This window comes from Diceros bicornis, chromosome 11 (genome assembly GCF_020826845.1).
Source record: "Diceros bicornis minor isolate mBicDic1 chromosome 11, mDicBic1.mat.cur, whole genome shotgun sequence".
Taxonomy (NCBI): Eukaryota; Metazoa; Chordata; class Mammalia; order Perissodactyla; family Rhinocerotidae; genus Diceros; species Diceros bicornis.
In genome coordinates, this window is record NC_080750.1 from 46,138,566 (window position 1) to 46,156,791 (window position 18,226).

At 39.0% G+C, this 18,226-nt stretch overlaps 2 long non-coding RNA genes across 2 annotated transcripts; both read left to right on the plus strand.

The window, feature by feature from the left end:
- The first annotated feature begins 226 nt into the window (after window positions 1–226).
- Window positions 227–9,368, plus strand: LOC131411150 (uncharacterized). The gene is made up of 3 exons (XR_009221507.1): window positions 227–321; window positions 1,126–1,292; window positions 9,238–9,368. It is a non-coding gene; the product is annotated as an uncharacterized LOC131411150 (long non-coding RNA).
- Window positions 9,369–10,997: 1,629 nt separating this feature from the next.
- On the plus strand, window positions 10,998–17,530 carry LOC131411149 (uncharacterized). Its single transcript, XR_009221506.1, has 3 exons — window positions 10,998–11,361; window positions 15,304–15,398; window positions 17,466–17,530. It is a non-coding gene; the product is annotated as an uncharacterized LOC131411149 (long non-coding RNA).
- The last annotated feature ends 696 nt before the right edge of the window (window positions 17,531–18,226 follow it).

Sequence of the window (18,226 nt, forward strand, 5' to 3'; positions counted from 1 at the left end):
TCAGTTTTCATTACAAACTTAAAGTAATTTTTTAAAATTCAGGTGACTAAGCTTTGATTTAATATTAGAGTGTTTAATTATTCTTTCAAGGTACCATTTTAGATTCTAACCACATTGCTTTTATATTCAGTCTGAGGATATCTGCCTTTTAATTGGAGTGTTTAGACTATTTGGGATTGTTCTTTATGAACCTTTTGAGTGTTCTTTTCCTCCTTGGCCTCAGGTAACTTCCTCCCACACAAGCACTGGTCTATACTCAGATGAAGACTCTAGGGAGACCTCTACAGACCTCTGAAGTTCTACAAAGCTCCCTCCTCTCAGGTACTCTGCCCTATATACTTTTTTTTTAATTAAGATATAATTGTCATATAACGTTGTATAAGTTTAAGGTGTTGATTTAATACATTTATACACTGCAATATGATTACCACTGTAGTGTTAGCTAACACTTCTATCACGTCACATTATTATTACTTTTTTGTGGTGAGAACAAGATCTAGCCTCTTAGCAACTTTGAAGTTTATAATACAGCATTGTCAACTATAATCATTATGCAGTACATTAGACCTCCAGTATTTATTTATCTACTAGTTGCAAGTGTTTACCCTTAAACGACATCTGTTAATTCCCCCACCCCCAGCCCCTGGTAACCACCATTCTACTCTGTTTTTGTGAGTTCTGCCTTTTTTATTCCACAAAGAAGTGATATCATACAATATTTGTCTTTCTTTGTCTGACACCTCATTGAGCATAATGCCCTATAAACTTTCCCCATTTTAGCCTACCTGACTTCTCAGCTTCATCTTCTCTATTCAGGGGTATTACCAACATCTACTTGGGTTCTTCCTCTCTCCATCATGGCCCAGAAACTCCCTCAGGCAGTAAACTGGGGTAATCGTAGGGCTCACCTTATTTGCTTCTCCTCGCTCAAGGATTCCTGTCCTACGTTACATGATGTCCCATGTCTTGATAAACCACTGTTTCATGTACTTTCTTCAGTTTTTGTTGTTCAAGCAAGAGGGTAAATCCAGTTCCTTGTTACTACCAAAGACCTCCCACCTTGATTTCCAGCAGAAAAATTAACATGAGCACCTGACTGCTAAAGCCTTATTTGTTCTCTCCCAGTTGATGGACATGGAACCCTTGATTGCCTTCAGCTAATTCCATGATGCTTCCCAATACCACTAATGGCCAGTTTCACTTCTGCTCCAATTGGACAGTGACGTGCACCCAGGAATAGCCCTTCAGCATGCCTCCTGCTCTTCCTCCCCCCGACTAGGAACACTCTCAGGGTAAGGCCTTGGAGGAAGGAGGACAGGTGAAAGGAGGAGACACCATTGCAGACCTTAAATGTATAATTTAAAGATCTCTTGCCCTTGACAACTGATTTGATTGTCATCTTCTCATTGTACTTTTATTTAAACTCAATGCTATTGATACCCTTTACATACTATATATAAATTGTCTCAGAGAAAAACCATATGCACTTCAATGTTTCATGACTTCTTCCTTCTCCATCCAAGGCCATCCCCTATCATTTACAGCCCAGGAAGAACTCAATCAAAGGTCCCTATGCCCCCACAGCTTCCACCCACCACCACCCAGATCCACTTGGGCTTCAAAGCACATCTGTGGAGAAGCCAGTCCTTATCTAGATGCTCTGACTCCTGCCCCTCCCAACAGTACCTCTGTGACTCTGCAGCCACAGGGGTGAAGAACTAGAGTTCACTTGGGCCTCAGGTGACCCATCCGGGGAAGATGACTGTGCAGTCATCAAAAGCAGGCTTGGGGCTTGAAAGCAAGCCCATGCTTTTGCACAGGGAATTCTGTGGTCCTAGAGAACCTGGAGGGCGTGTAGCAGTGGGAGAGGGAGGAGAACAGAAGCTCCAGGTGTGCAGGTGCCCTGGCCCAGAGACGAGGGAGGCGGCTGGAGGTCAGGGCACCCAGGGCAGGAGCTCTAGTCATCTAGCTCTAAGGGTGGTACTGCTGTGCATTGTAAAATTCTTACTAAGGAATCATATCTAAATGTATTTTTTAACTATTTAAGTACTTCTGGTGAGAAACTTGGTTCTCTGAATCTAATGTAAATTACTTGGAAAAATCAAACTCACAAATTTAGTGACAACAAGTATCTTTTACCTAAAGAAATATGAAGGCTTCAGCAGAAAAATTTTCCCTTTGCTGGTCAAGTGGCTTTCCGGTAGATAGTGACTAAAATAACAAGGAAGTGTCTGGGGAGCAGATTGCAAGAACTACAGTGAAATAAAGTGTGCTTCTTCAAAAAAAAAGTGTTGGAAATCTATTCTAAACGACATTTGTTTATAAGAGATACAGTTATATTAGTCTGCAGTGAATCGGTTCCAAGAAGCTTAATTCCAATGATTGGGCCTGTGTGTCTTAACATATAAGTGAACCCTTAAGGGAGATCTTTATGCCACTGTAAGGTGTCATGGGAAGGCAAAGAAATGCTGTCTGCCAAGGGTTTCCTTCAATTCATTTCACCTCGAGCATTTGGTCAGAATTCACTAGCATATGTTTGTCATGTGGAAATAAAAGAAAATCTTCCAGATAAAAATCTGACCATACTCTGCCAAGATAATTCCTCACTAGATTTGTTTATACACATTTGCAGCTGACTGAAAGGCAGTTTGTTATTTCTTTGGGCAAGCAGAGCTTCTTATTTTGGAAAAATAATCCAAAAAGGGTTTTTATAAGTTAACAAGATCTTTTTATTGCCTTGGGTCAGTAAAAAAATTAAAAGATTTGTTTACATGTTTCTCTTACTACATTCTTAAATAAAACTCACAAACCAAACAGGAAGCTTAGCTTCATTAACCCACGACAAAAAGAAAAGTGTCATATCTGAAAAGAACTTGGAAAATTTTTAAAATGTGATATAGTTTTTGCAATGTATTTCAGTGACAGTAAAAGACAGAAAATAGGTTTGATTTAAAGTCACACAACAGCAACACAAACTCATATTTTACACAGAAAACTTACTTCCTATCTTTAGAAGAAGAAAGCGAGAGAAGGCAGGAACATTCAAAGGGAAAAATGATTGGAAATTATCTTTAAACTCCAGCTGGACATGCATATTGCTTATATCTGATATTAATTCTAGCTGAAATTTATATGAAACTTACCAGAAAATTGGCAAAGTGGAGACATTGGAATTAAATATATAAAGTATTATGTGTTTGACTTGTCCAGGGATTTGGGCTTGTTTTGAGATTCAAAACCATATAGGACTGGGGCCAGCTCCGTCGCATAGTGGTTAAGTTCATGCTCTCCTCTTTGGCAGCCCGGGGTTCTCAGTTTGGATCCCAGGTGCAGACCCACACACCGCTTATCAAGCCATGCTGTGGCAGGCGTCCCACATATAAAGTAGAGAAAGATGGGCATGGATGGTAGCCCAGGGCCAATCTTCCTCAACAAAAAGAGGAGGATTGGAAACAGATGTTAGCTCAGGGCTAATCTTCCTCACCAAAAAAAAAAAAAAAAAAAGATATAGGACTGAAAAGTGCTAAGAGTTAGTGACCAGGCCTCTTGGTACAAAGATAAGGCTATGCAAAGCTGTTAGTCCTGAAGGGAAACGATCCTGTCAAACCACTTAGGAGAAGAATCAAATGTATTACTTTAAAGAGCTAAGATTCACTTAAAGGGTCTTAGCTATCAATGGTTGTGCTGAAATGAGACAAAATTCACAATGCCTCTAAAATTATAGAACCAAACCTAGTAGTGCCCTTCCCACAACGTCAGCACCTTGACTCCTCTCCAGAACTGCTCATTTGGACGGTAAAGCACACCAAGGAGGAATCTGGACTGCAAATGTCACCCCCACCCATATCCTGACACCCCAAGATGTGTCCCTTTCACAAATAGAGCAAAGTTCAGCCCTGGGAAAAAGCCACCCATGCAACTTGAAAGAGCAAATGGCTGCAAAACAAGTTTTTGTCAATTGATAACTATTTCCATATACTCTCGTTAGTAATTATCCTCTATACACATATCCTTCTTTTCAAAGCAAATCTTCTGCTTCTGGCCACGATGCAACAACACGTCAGATTTACCCTTCTGCCTGAAGCAGTCAAGAATACCAGACAAAATATATGGAACCATGGTTTTAAAGACACTGAACATCGGACAACGAAGGACGGTAATCCTTAAGAGATAAGAAACAAATGACAAGTGACTGTCCCAGCTGACTGCTTTGAGACAATTCCCAGGCTCCAATGCGGGAAGGCAGAACTCAGCAAGGCCCAACCTGAGGGCAAGGTCTCCCTGCGTTGAGGAGAGGGAAGCGAGACTCTGGTGAGACTAAAGAGGCTAGATTTGGCAAAGCAGCGAGTTGGAGAAAAAACCTGCCCAAAGAGAGAAAGCTGGGACCCCACAGAGGGTCCTCCTCAAGTATTCCTCTGAGTACTAACCAGCAGCTGCATGTAAAGAAACAACTCGAGGCCAGGGAAAGAACCACCTGAGAGGATTCAAGGGAACAGCATTTGGTGCTCTCACGGGGCCAGGAATAGTGCCTGCTCCCACCAGTCAGGGTAGAAAATCTAATTCATGAGGCATCAGGTAGAGTACTCAGATGGCATTTGCCTCAGTTGTGGGGAAAAATTAACCTTAGACCGTATGCTCCTCTGGTCCTGCAAGACTGGAAAAAAATCCTAGCAGTAAAATTGCTACAGCAACGTGTGTTCACATTTTACCGCTTGATATACCACTACCCATCTGGCCTCTATCAATTTACGTTGTCCATTTCTTTCACAGAGTTGCCATCAGGGGATTTGTTTACTTATTTGTCAACCTGGTGGGTAAAAATATTTATCTTCATGGCTTACCTCATTTGCTCTTTATCAATTTTCTAATCTGACTCAGCTACTCCCATGAATTGCTGACTCTTGCCACATTCCGTTGTGGGTCCCGAATCTAGCTCGGTCTGCTAGAATGAGCTAAACCTCACTTCACAGCACACACGCATCAGGGGCCCAGTTTGGAGACTGACCACCCTCTCCTACAAAGGAGAATTGAGATTCCAAGTGCCCACACTTTCTTCATTTCTCAAACAGAATACAACACATTAAAAGTTCACCTTACTGATTTAAGTGATTCTTTCCCAGTGGGCTCAGAATAAAGTGGTAAACTAAGAACCCGTCCTTCAGAGACAGATGGATTTGAATTCAAGTTCCTTCTCCGTTATCATGGCAACTCCAGGGACCTGCAGATGTATCTGGTGCCCTGCCCCGTGGAGCTGCACGTGCGCCTGGCCCAGGACTTAGAGAAGCTGAAGGAGGAGAGGCAGCAAGTGCTAAAGCAGCTGCTGCAGATGTGGCTGCCGGCCCCATGCTGCCCCGCCCCAAGGAGGTAAACCTGCAGATCCGGGGCCACACGCTTGAGCTGCAGCAGCACCCGGAACCTGCACCAGTCCTTCTGAGTCATTGCTGCTGCTTCCCCAACCTTCCAAACGTTGCACGCACTTCTCTTGTGGCCAGCCCCAGCCCAGAGTCATACAGGAAATCATACAATTTCCATCATCTATACAATTTATTGAATCTTATTTCCTATGTCTACTATGTGTAAATTCTTATTTTGTCCTCTTTTCTATCCTAACATCCCCCAAATCCTCTAAATTAGTGCTTCACAGACTTTAGTGCATAAGAATCACCTGGGAATTTTCCTAAAAAGCATATTCCAATTCAGTAGGTCCAGGATGGGGCCTGACATTCTGCATGTCTAACATGCCGTGTCTTTACACAATGAGATTTAACCCTCACAAATGAAAATGCTGTGGTGGCAGTTTTTAAATTGGGTTTCATTGAGCCCTCGCTTCCCCAGAGGTGCCTGACAGGCCACAGGTTGGTGGGGAAAGGGTAGGTTTGGCCTATGCATCATCCTAGGCTGCTCCGCTTTTATCTGTTTATATATTGGAATTTCACATAAAATTTCATTTGCAGAAAAATATACATGAATTCTCTGGATTAACAACAACAAAGTTTAAAAATCATTTGAATTTGAATGATCATGAACCTACTTGCAAATTTATCTTGTTTTTCTTCATTGTTTTTGAAGAAACCAAAATAAATACTCCACTCTGCATTATCTGCATTACATTATAAAAAACAGCCCTGGAATGATACATCAAGAGCATATAACTTTTTAAAATTTTATTAGTGATCTTTGCCTGTTGGGTAATACCAAATTTTCCTCAAATATTTTTAATAGGTTAACTGACTTCCCATTATAACCTTGGGCTAATTACTAAACTTCTTAGGGATTTTATTTCTGTACCTATATTCAATTCAATTCAACAAATATTCATTGAATGTTAAGTATGTTACAGATGCAATGCCTTAAGGTACAAGAGGATTAAGTCATAGTTTCCATCTTTGAAGAGATTTGCTTTCTATTAGAAAGAATACAATGACTTACTATAAAAACAAGAGAGAGGGACCAGCCCCATGGCGTAGTGGTTAAGTCTGGCACGTTCCGCTTTGGCAGCCTGGGTTGGCAGGTTCGGATCCCGGGTGCAGACCTACACCACTCGTCAGCCATGCTGAGGTGGTGACCCACATACAAAATAGAAGAAGATGGGCACAGATGTTAGCTCAGGGCTAATCTTCCTCAGCAAAAAAGAAATGAGAGAGAAAAGAGAACCATAAAAAGTACAAATGTGCAGGAGTTCAAGAGAGAAATTGTCTCTACTTGGGATGACCAGGAGGACTTCAGAAAAGAATTGATACTGGAAATGAATTTTCAAAGGATGGATAAGATTTCTTCTATCACAAATGGAGAGGGGAAGCATTTCTGGTGGAAGATACAGGTTGTAGAAAGAGATGAGACCAGAAAGTTAGAGAAATAGAGGTATATGGAGAACAAGGTGTATGAGACAGGATTCAAACAGGGCAGCAGAGTCACTATGAATGTTATAGAATACGGATTTGCAATAGGAACTGGGTGTCACACAATTGTGGGTGGAGCTGGGGAAATGAGGATCCAGAAGGGGGAGTTGGAGGATCAGAGGAGACAGCCGCCTGTCAATCTGAGAACCAGGCTCATCTATCAGCAAATGGGCCTAGGAAGGGGAGTTCACGGGGAGATCTAAAGGAAGCTGTCACCTTTGTGTAGCTAACACATTTGTGAGTCCACAGCCAAGCAACCGGAGGTTGGCCAGGGGCTGATATTGGTCAGCAGAGTGAGCAGTTGGGAGAGGAGCTGGACATGCAGCAGAGGAGAGCCAGGACAGGTTGGAACCCCCCAGGCACCTCTACATTTCTTCATCTTAGCATCCAACTAATACCACCTTCAGAGAGTAACAGCCACTGCTTCACTTCTGCCTTCCAACTCTCACACAAGTTCCTCAAGAACCACACAGAGAGGCTTATTCTGGAGGATGAAGTCCCCAGCTTAACTGAGTTGACACGTCCAAGCCACCATACAAAGCATCCAGTTTAAACAGAGATGGGACATATACATGAATATGCTGGAGATCAACTTGGTTAAGGGTATCAATGGACGTAGTAGAGGCCATGATCTGCATGGTATGAAATTTATTAATTAGTTATCAAGGGAATCATCATTACTGGTGAAGTGAGAGTGATGTTGGAGGTCTGTTTTTGCAGATTCAGGTTAAAAAGCCCGAGATAGATCCAAAACTATCCAATCTGGCCTAGGAAAATATCTCTTGACAGGGGTCCTAATCCATTCTGCCCTGAAGTAGCCTTATTTAAGAGAGAGAGAGAAGAGAGAGCTTTATGGCAATGCCTTCCAACTCCTGTGCCAAGGCAAACCTGTTGGTACTTGTGTACTGAAAACAGGTTCAGGTATGCTAAATATTGATCCTCCAAGCCTGCGGGGCTGCGCACTGGCAGTCAGAGAGCTCCTAGACCAGTTGCCACAGGCAATGAGCACCTCTGTCCAGGGTTCCTAGGAAGCGGCCCTGGCAGAGCAAGGACTGACCTGGCAGCCCTCAGTGGTGGGCAGTGAGCCTGATGAGCTTCATTTAGTACTTGCTGCTTCCCCACCATGCATTTAGCCAGTGTGTGGTACTCCAGCACCTGGGTGTCTCTTTCAGCAGCCAGCTGCAGCATGCATTGCTGCCCGTCATGGGAAAGGAGCCAACAGAGCTACTGGAGTTCATGTCCCAGATGCCCAAGGAGCCAACAGGCAACCCTAAGTGTACCAGCAGGGGGTGGGAATGGGGAGCAGGAGGATAGACCAAATTATTGGCAAGCAGTACCCAGGCAGTGGCTTTGACTCTCTGCCATCATGTATTCGTAACGCTTCTGTGGGTTTGTGGCTAATTTGCTTCTTTTTTGATTCAAACTAGCTTCAGGTAGATGATGGCTCTAAAAATGCATCCACATTCTGAAAATTAGAGCCTCATCATTATTTTGAAATTGTGACACAGCAAAGTTCAAGTAGATTCAAAATGCATTAACATTAAAAATAATTTCAATGTTTCATCTCTGAGGGAAAAAAAGAAAGGGTTGCTTTAAATACAATTTCAACTGTTACAAATACTTTACTTGAATGGTTGAAAAAAGAGTTTCAATTTTTAAATCACATACCTATGTGAACAAAATTTTTCTTTAATGATGGCTATCAAGAAAGCAAAGAGATCATCATCCAGAAGTATCAATCAGGACTTAAATACAGCCATTGAAAGCATAAAACCTAATAGTAAAATGATATGTTTAGGGAAGGAAGTACAAGCTTCTCATTACAAATCCTGATATTATATGGAAATTTTAAACACATTCAATATTTAATATCTACAAAGTATATATTTATATCATATAAAATGAATGTAATGAATCTTTTCACTAAACATCATATAGATGCCCCACATCCCCTCCTGTTTACTCCACTGTATTGTACATTATAATTTTATAGTTTTCTATATATTCCATAATGTTAAAAATAAAAATGGGGAGCTGGCCCTATGGCCTAGTGGTTAAGTTCAGCATGCCCCACTTCAGCAGCCCAGGTTTGGTTCCCGGCGTGGACCTACACCACTTGTTGGCGGCCACGCTGTGGTGGTAACCCACATACAAAATAGAGAAAGATGGCACAGATGTTAGCTCAGGGTGAATCCTCCTCAGTAAAAAATAAATAGATAAATAAACAAAAATGGTCATAAAGAACTATTTTTGAGAGTAAAGGTTAGGAATGCATATTTTTTGGGTGTCAGAGAGACACAAAGGAATCTTGCAGCTCTAATTCTTTATATCCCAACAGGCTAACAATACCACGAAGGATATTGACCATTGAGACCCCTGGAGGCAGGACTGCTCTCCAACTCCACATCTGAGGCAAATTCATCCTATGCAAACGATGGGGAGTGGTAACTAATAATTTGTCCTCTCAGTTTGTCAGTCTTCCTCAGAAAGACTAATTTTCTTGACTGAGTTTTTTAAAAGTTATAGATTCAGAACTGCATTTTAAGAAGATCCCTCTGGCTGGGACTATACCTGATGCAGTAAAAAGGGGAGAAACTAAGGAAGGGAAGAAAAGTTGTGTGCTATTGCAACAGTCAAAGGAAAAGAAGGAAGACCTAGCATAATATTGTAGAGAAGGCATGGAAAAGAGAAAATCGATTCTTGAGGCACTTTGCAGACAAAAATCTTCAGAACATAGGTTTGAGGGAGAAAGAAAAACATAGAAGTCAAACAGCACTGAAATCTTGATTGTTGAGAGGATGGTAAAATAGAATTAAGGAAGAGAAAAGGAAGAGCTGGTTTAGAGAGGAGAATGGTGTTTTTGGGTCCAGACATGTTGAATATAGTTCTTGGGGGGATAACAATATAAACTACCCAGCCAAAAGATCAAAATACTGATGCAGAACACGGGGAGAAACATGCTCAGACATATAATTTTCAAACAGAAGAAAGAACAAATTGAATTGTTAGTAAATAATAGTAATTCAAGTAGTGGTTTTTGAGATTCAGAAGGTGTTTTCCATTCATTGTGTTCTTCCTCTGGACAGGCTTGTAAATACTTGTGTCTTCCCAGGCTGTACCCCTAGCCTAGGCTTGAGGGGTGCTCCAGGTGGGCAACATATAAAAGCACTGAGCAATTTGTTGGACACAATATGTTTTAAAAAAACTTTTTCATGCCTGAAATGTTTTCCATTTGTAGTATTTTATTAAAACTATTTTTTCTTTTAAACATAGCAAATATTCAAAGTAATGATACTAGCTCTGGACAAATAACACAGCACTAGGTACAAAAAATGTATTCATAAGTCTCTTTATAAAGTACCTCTATCAAACATTGCCTCGATGAACTGAGAAGTAATTAAACAATATATTAGCTTCTGCACTACAGACAAGTGTGAAAATAATTCACCATCCTGCTGAAGATTAGTGGTTGGGAAAATGGCAAAATAACAGCATAAGAAAGCATGTGAAAGCTCTTTAGTGAATTGCAGATGTGAGAACTAAGTGTGAACAAAAGTCTCAGCAGTACTGAAGTTCATTCCTTTGCAATGGTGTGATTATAATGGCACTGGGGGAAATGTCCTTCAATACGCATCCTTGACCAGGACAAATGAGTAGAGTGAGGCAAAATATCGTGAACCCTATCTAAGTCTTTTCTCTCTAGGGGTTATACTACCATAGAGAAAAATATATGTAGATTTCTCATGAATTACAAACACATTACGTATTCCATAAGGCATAAAAGAAGCAAACAGTACTTTGTTGTTTAGGTGAAATTGTAGACTGATTATTATAATCTTTTCATGTCTTATAGTATTCAAACGGATAACTATGCTTTCTTTGTAAAAAAATATGGAACAAGACAAAAAATTACTCTCTGTGACTGTGTAATAGTTTTGCCACTTTTAAGTAACTATTGACGTAGATCATAGAGCTGGGAGGAAATAGAGGAGGCTGATAACTGGTAAATGTAATCTGTTTTGTTTGACATGTGATTATTCACCAGAAAAATTAAATCTATAAAATATAAAAAGTTTTCGCAATTTCACTCTTAGGAGAAGACCAAGGGGTGTGATTTTTTGTTGTTTTATTTTTTATTTACTTACAATTTACATATAATATTTGCACAGGTTTTAAGTTCGTTGAGTTTGTATACATCCATATTACTGAAATGTATACACATATAACTTTGTTCAAAAGGGCCCCATGTTTAGTGTAGTGCTCTACTATTATTGCTGTCTTGAATTCTTAATAATTTTCTCTTTGAACTTGTGTTTTATAAACTGAGTCTGATTGGACAATGGAGCAATATGTGTGTCTGCCGTTCCTGTCTCCCCATTCACATATGGTCTTTGCAATGCTCCACGAGGACAGAATTCCAGGGAAGAACAATGAGTGGGAGTGCGGCAAGACTCCAAGTGAGGTAAGCACATTTGTGCCTCTAGGAATGAATAAGTGCAGTCACCCACAGCCTCATAGGCCACACTTTCTGTTCCAACCAGAACTTGCTTCAAACACAGAAAGAAAGCAATAGTGTTCTAAGAAACACCAGTGACCAAGGAACCCTATCATATCTTTCCCTATTCATGTTACTTCCTTGTCTTGGTCAACACTTATGCTGAAAATGATGATACAAAAGGAAAGGAACAATAGGGCGGAGTGTAACCCATAGTTCCTTGACCCTCAGACCTTATTCACGATTAAGACAAAGGTACAGAGTGTTGGTAGAATGTTCATGTATCAAGAAGTGAAATAAAAATGATTAAATTAATTTTGTCCAGCATTTCCACTGTTGGGTAGAACAAAATACATATGCATGTATGAGCTACAAAACACGAATTGTGTAATTTCAGTTTTTCAGCATATGAGATAGATGTACTTATATTTGCATTTAAAACTGGCATCGCACAATACAAAGATGAACAATAAATTTTAATATTTAATATGAAATTTAATTTAAATTTAACTATTTTAATGTTAATTTTTCTTTACTTAGAACAACATAATATAACGAATAAAAAATGCCATGACAAGTAGACACACTGTAGAAGAAAGAAAAAGCTTTATATCTTAGTACTTTTAAAGGCACTTTTTTCCTGCTTTTTGAACCCTGGCCCCACATTTTCGTTTTGCACTGGGTTATACAAATTATGTAGCCAACCCTGCTGCGTATAAATGGAATCTTACGATATTGCTTTTTGTGTCTTCTTTAACCCAAACATAAAGCTTTTATGAGATTCATCCATGTTGTTAAGTGTCGCAGCAGTTCATTTCTTTTTATTGTTGAGTAGCATTCCATCTTATGAGCATAAGATGCTCATTCCCCCTGTTGTTGGACATTTTGTATTATTTCAAGTTTAGCACTATTAAGAATAAAGCTGCTATGAACATGCTTGTATAAGTCTTTCATTTCTCGTAGATCAATACCTAAGAGTAGAACTACTGAATCATAAAAAAGAAATATGTGACAGATACAAAAGAAAAGCATTTTATAAAATAGTAAAACGATTATTTATACTCATATCCCTACCATCTTGATCTTTCAAACATTGACATTTTCTCTTTTTTGCTTCAGATTCCTTTTTTTAAGGAATAAAACATTTGATACAACTAAGACTCCACCCCCAGCTAGTTTCCCAACTTCCCCAGATGTAACATGAAACTGTAGTTCGTTTGTGTCATTTCAAACATATTTTATGCAGATATACATCCATAAACTATGTATACCTTTAAGTGTTATAGATTTTATGTAGACATGGTATCACTCAATCTATCACTCTGTAGCTTGCTTTTTTTCACCTAACGTTCTTGAGATTTACCCATTTTGATAACTTTCTTCTTTATTTCATCTTTTCCTTCAGCTAAACCTTTAATTGTAAGACTAAACCAGAGCTTTCTCATTCATTTCTCTACTGACAGACAATTGGCTGATCCCACGTTTATCATTTTCACTATTACACAACGTTGAAATAGATATCCTTGCGCCTAACACATCATCCTCATATGAGAGTCTATTTAGGGTCAATACGTGGAAGTAAATTGCTGATGTGCAGAGTATGTGCAGCTTTGACTTTTTTGAGAATCATGAAATTATCCTCCAAAACAGTTGTGCTAATTTATATTCCCATGAGCAATGTCAGAGTTCTCATTCACCCCACATTCTCACCAACAGGTGGTATAATCAGACTTTAAAATTTGCTGATTTATGGGTGCATCTCCCAGAGTACTGAGAGCTTGAAAATCTTTGCATATAGTTATTGGCTAGATGCATTTCCTCTTTTGTGAATTGTCTGTTCATATCCTAGAACTATTTTTTTCTACTTTTGGTGTTTTACCAATTGATTTGTATCTGTTCTTTATTTATTCTGGACACAAAGTTTTTGTTAGTTATGAGTGTTGAAAATATAATCTTCCAGTAAAGGTTTTGGCTCTGAATTTTGCTTATGATTTCTTGAGTCATACAGAAATTTTTCATTTTAATGTAGTCAAAAACTTGCCAATTTTCCTTGAACTTGTGCTTCATTTGTCTTAAGAAACCTTTTCCTACCTTAACGTCATATAGATATTCTCCTATATTTTGTTTTTAAAGTTTTAAGGTTTAGATTTTCACAATCTGGTCTATAGTCTACTAGAACATTATTTATTTGCTTTATAGAGAGTGTGAAGTTGGTATCTAATTGTATTTTTTTCCCATCTGGTTAACAATTGTCCACCCCACTTAATTGTCTTTTCCCCCCAATGGTCTACAATGCTACGTCTGTTATACTCCAAGTTTCTGTTTGTGTGTGTGTATGAATGTGTGTGTGTGTGGGGGGGGGATCTATCTGCATCTCCTGATATCAAAAGCACACTGATTTAATCACCATTGTTTTATAAGAAGTCTTGAAATCTGGCGAGACAAATTAATCTTTTCTAATAAGTTCTTTCATATGTAGAATAGTTTCTTATTTAATTACTCTAAAGTGGGAATTTTGTGATTACACGGTACTCCTTTTTGACCATATTAAATTTACTGTTGTCCTAGGCCTATATGTGGAAACCAGTTTTTCATAACTCATTCTCAAAATTCCTATTAGTAGTATATTCTTCGGTCATAGAAAATACTGTGATACATAAAAATATACTTGCAAGTTACTATAAAGTTTACAAACTATTTTTCAAAATATCATCTTATGATTTACAATAGGTCTGCAAAACAGATTTTCCCCTATTTTACAATGAGAAATCTTCAGAATACTTAAGTAAATTGCCCAAGGTCACACTAAATAAGCAGCAAATCCATGTGTCTAATTCTAAATTATGACCTTTCCAGTGCATCCTATTGTCTGTTTATAATGACGGTCATGGACTCTACTGTCACTTTTTTACAAGTTCACTTTTCACGTATGGATCTCTTGCCTCTCAATTATATTGTAAGATTATAAAGCCAAGAAGACAGTGCCCAGGGAATTTAATACAGTGCCTTACATATAGAAGGTACAAAGCAAACATTTATGGATTAATTACCTGCAATATACAGTCATGCACCACATAATGATGTTTCAGTTAACAATGAACCTCGTATACCACAGTGGTCCAATAAGATTAGTACCATATAACCGAGGTGTGTATTAGGCTATACCATCTAGGTCTGTGTAAGTATACTCTATAATGTTCACACAACAAAGAAGTCGCCTAACAATGCGTTTCTCAGAACATATCCCCATCGTTAAGCAACACGTGACTGTATAGACATAACTTTTAAGTTATTAATCTTTAAAAAATAAGCTCTATAAATAAAGAGAAATGAGAGGATTCTGAGTCTGTGCTATGTGGCATCATAGTGGAGGTGATACAATGCAGATCTTGAAATAGAACAATAGACAGAAAGGAATATGGAGGGGATTTTAAGTGAGCCATGCCCACAGTGTCCTTGAAATGCAGTAAATAAACTTCTTGGCCTCCGGTGGGGAGTTCTCAGAAAGATAAATTTAGAGGCCAGCTGGCTAGAGCTAGATTGTCTAGAATAATGCCAAACTTTGAATTTTATCCTATAGGTAATTGTGTGATAAAAAGTTATAGGTGAAAAAGAAGTCAAGAAGAAACAAAAAGTCACAGTCTAATTTAGTCCTAACATGTTGCAATGTCCACCTACCACTTGTACTATTAGTTACATAATATTTATCTTCAAAATTGATTCACTTTTAATACTTGGCAATAATTTATGTGAAATCACAAGCTGGATTTGCTTGTCACAGCTTTTCCAAACAACTACCATCTTTTGCATCACACGTGAGGTACACAACCACTCTATAGTGAAAAGCTTTGCCTTGCCACTCACTAGTTATGTGAGCTGTGCCAATTACCTTATGTTCCTGCTCTTCAGGTTCCTCCTCTGTGAAATGGAGATGATACTGACTGCTCAAAGTTGCTGTGATGTTTACGTGATTACAAAATTGCAGGCCCAATGTTGAGCACGTGGTAAGCATGAGCAAATGTTACATCTGCCCTTCACACTCAGTTCCTTTGATTGCGGATTGAGCATTGAGGCAAATATATTTGCACACGTTTTCTATCTTATCTCTATAATATCTGTTCAGTGCCAAATCTACTATTTTGACTATTTGCCATATATTTTAAAAAGAAAACAATTTTAAAGGAAAGTTTAGGAGCCGGCCCCGTGGCTTAGCAGTTAAGTGTGCGTGCTCCGCTACTGGCGGCCTGGATTCGGATCCCAGGTGTGCACTGACGCACCGCTTGTCCAGCCATGCTGAGGAGGCGTCCCACATACAGCAACTAGAGGGATGTGCAACTATGACGTATAACTATCTACTGGGGCTTTGGGGAGAAAAGGGGAAAAAAAAAAAAGGAGGAAGATTGGCAATAGATGTTAGCTCAGGGCCGGTCTTCCTCAGCAAAAAGAGGAGTTTAGGTATGGATGTTAGCTCAGGGCTGCTCTTCCTCAAAAAAAAAAGGAAAGTTTACAAAGGTTTATGAAGTATTACTATTACATAAAATATTTTTTCAATGTATTGTACATAAGTACATGTATAATTTGCATTATTTCAGCAGTGCTTTTTATGTATGGTAATGGCATTCAGAAACAATTGTTATACAACCAAATGTATTTCCTTAATTTATTCAGTAGAGGAACAATGGCTAGGCCATTTTTATGGTGCTATATGCTATTTTAATTCTCACCTTCGCTGATAATGCCATAGATGAAAGATAATTGTTCTTTTTTTTTTTTTTTCGCTGAGGAACAGTTGCCCTGAGCTAACATCTGTGCCAATCTTCCTCTACCTTGTATGTGGGTCACCACCATAGCATGGCCACTGACAAGTGGTGTAGGTCCATGCCCAGAAACCAGGCTTGGGCCGCTGAAGCAGAGCATGTCAAGCTTAAGCACTAGGCCACGGGGCCAGCTCATTAATCCTTCATTTTAATGCACAATTTTGGGGTAGACTATAGAAGGAAATTCTCAGAAAGAAGCTAGAAGAAGAAAGTGAATTAAAGGCCCATGGTGAAATGCAAATCAAAACTACAATGAGATATCACCTCACGCCCATCAGAATGGCTATAATTAACAAGACAGGAAAAAAAATGTGTTGGAGAGGATGTGGAGAGAAGGGAGCTCTCATACACAGCTGGTGGGAGTGCAAACTGGTTCAGCCACTATAGAAAACACTATGGAGATTCTTCAAAAAATCAAGTATAGAACTACCATATGATCCAGCTATTCCACTGCTGGGTATTTATCCAAAGAACTTGAAAACACCACTGCGTAAAGATACATGCACCCCTGTGTTCATTGCAGTGTTATTCACAATAGCCAAGACTTGGAAGAAACCTAAGTGCCCATCAAGGGACAAATGGATAAAGAAGATGGGGTATATATACACAATGGAATACTATTCAGCCATAAGAAACGATGAAATCCAGCCATCTGTGACAACACGGATGGACATTGAGGGTATTATGCAAAGTGCAATAAGTCAGAGGGAGAAGGTCAAATACCGTATGATTTCCTTCATTAAGTAGCAGATAATAACAACAATAAACAAACACATAGAGACAGGGATTGGATTGGTGGTTACCAGAGGTGAAGGGGGGAGGGAAGAGGGCGAAAGGGATAATTTGGCACATGTGTGTGGTGATGGGTTGTAATTAATATTTGGGTGGTGAACATGGTGTAATCCATGCAGAAATGGAGGTGTGGTGATATACACCTGAAATTTATACAATGTTATAAACCAATGTTACTGCAATAAACAAAAAATTTTAAAAAAAGAAAAAAAGGCCCACGGTTTATTGTATGATATTTAGCATGTATATATAATGGAAGAAAAGAGACTTTTTAATAATCTTGATTTCACAAATTGTGTGATTGTGTGTATTTTTAGCATGTATGTACTATTTTTGTATGATTGCATGATTTTTAGCATGCATATATAAATTTAAGACAAGAGATTTTTTAATAGTCTTGATCTAATGAATTGTATATTATTAAGAAAGTAATAAAAATATTTTCCTATTGATTATTCATAGAAATTATATAAATGAAATTGGTTGTTAGTTAGCCCAATAAGCCAGGAATGATGCTGACAGAGGAACCAAAGGTAAGGAAACCAGACTTTTATTTGGGAATCACTTTCATACTTTGGACATTTCTGAGGTATGATATAGTCTTGTTTTGTTTTGAAATGTTGTCTTGACTCAGTTTTGAGGCCCTGACTAGAGGCCCATGAGTTCCCCTTTTTGAACCACTAAGTCCATACCCCAAACACTTCCCTTACCTTACAGGGCTCCCACACTCCAGGGCGAAAATGCACCTGCCCTAATCTCCCCAGGGCCAGGTACCAGGAAATAGGGACAGCCCCTATGCCAGCAGCCCTGGAAATTATTCAAATTAGCCAAGCCACATGGAGCCCATGAAACCTAGCTAAACTCACCTTACTTAAGCCACTTCCAACGGCTCCATCTTGCTGTTACCATGTCCCTGTGTGACCCCGTGTGGCAGTGTCTCTCATTTGGAGCAGTATGTAACAATGAGTTCTGCATTTCATTTATCCCAGTGCCTTTGTGTTGTGTCCTGTTATCCAAAGAACCTCCAATCTTACCTAATATTTTATCATTTTAAAACATCAGGTAACAATAAACAATGTTGTATTTTCCTCTCATTTGTTAGTATGCAGTGGCTATTTCCTCTTTAAGGAAGAATTCATTTGCATTATTTTTATAATTGGAATTCCCAAAGAGGACTTAAAGCCCTCAGTTGGAATACATCCAGGAGATGAATTTTGGACACA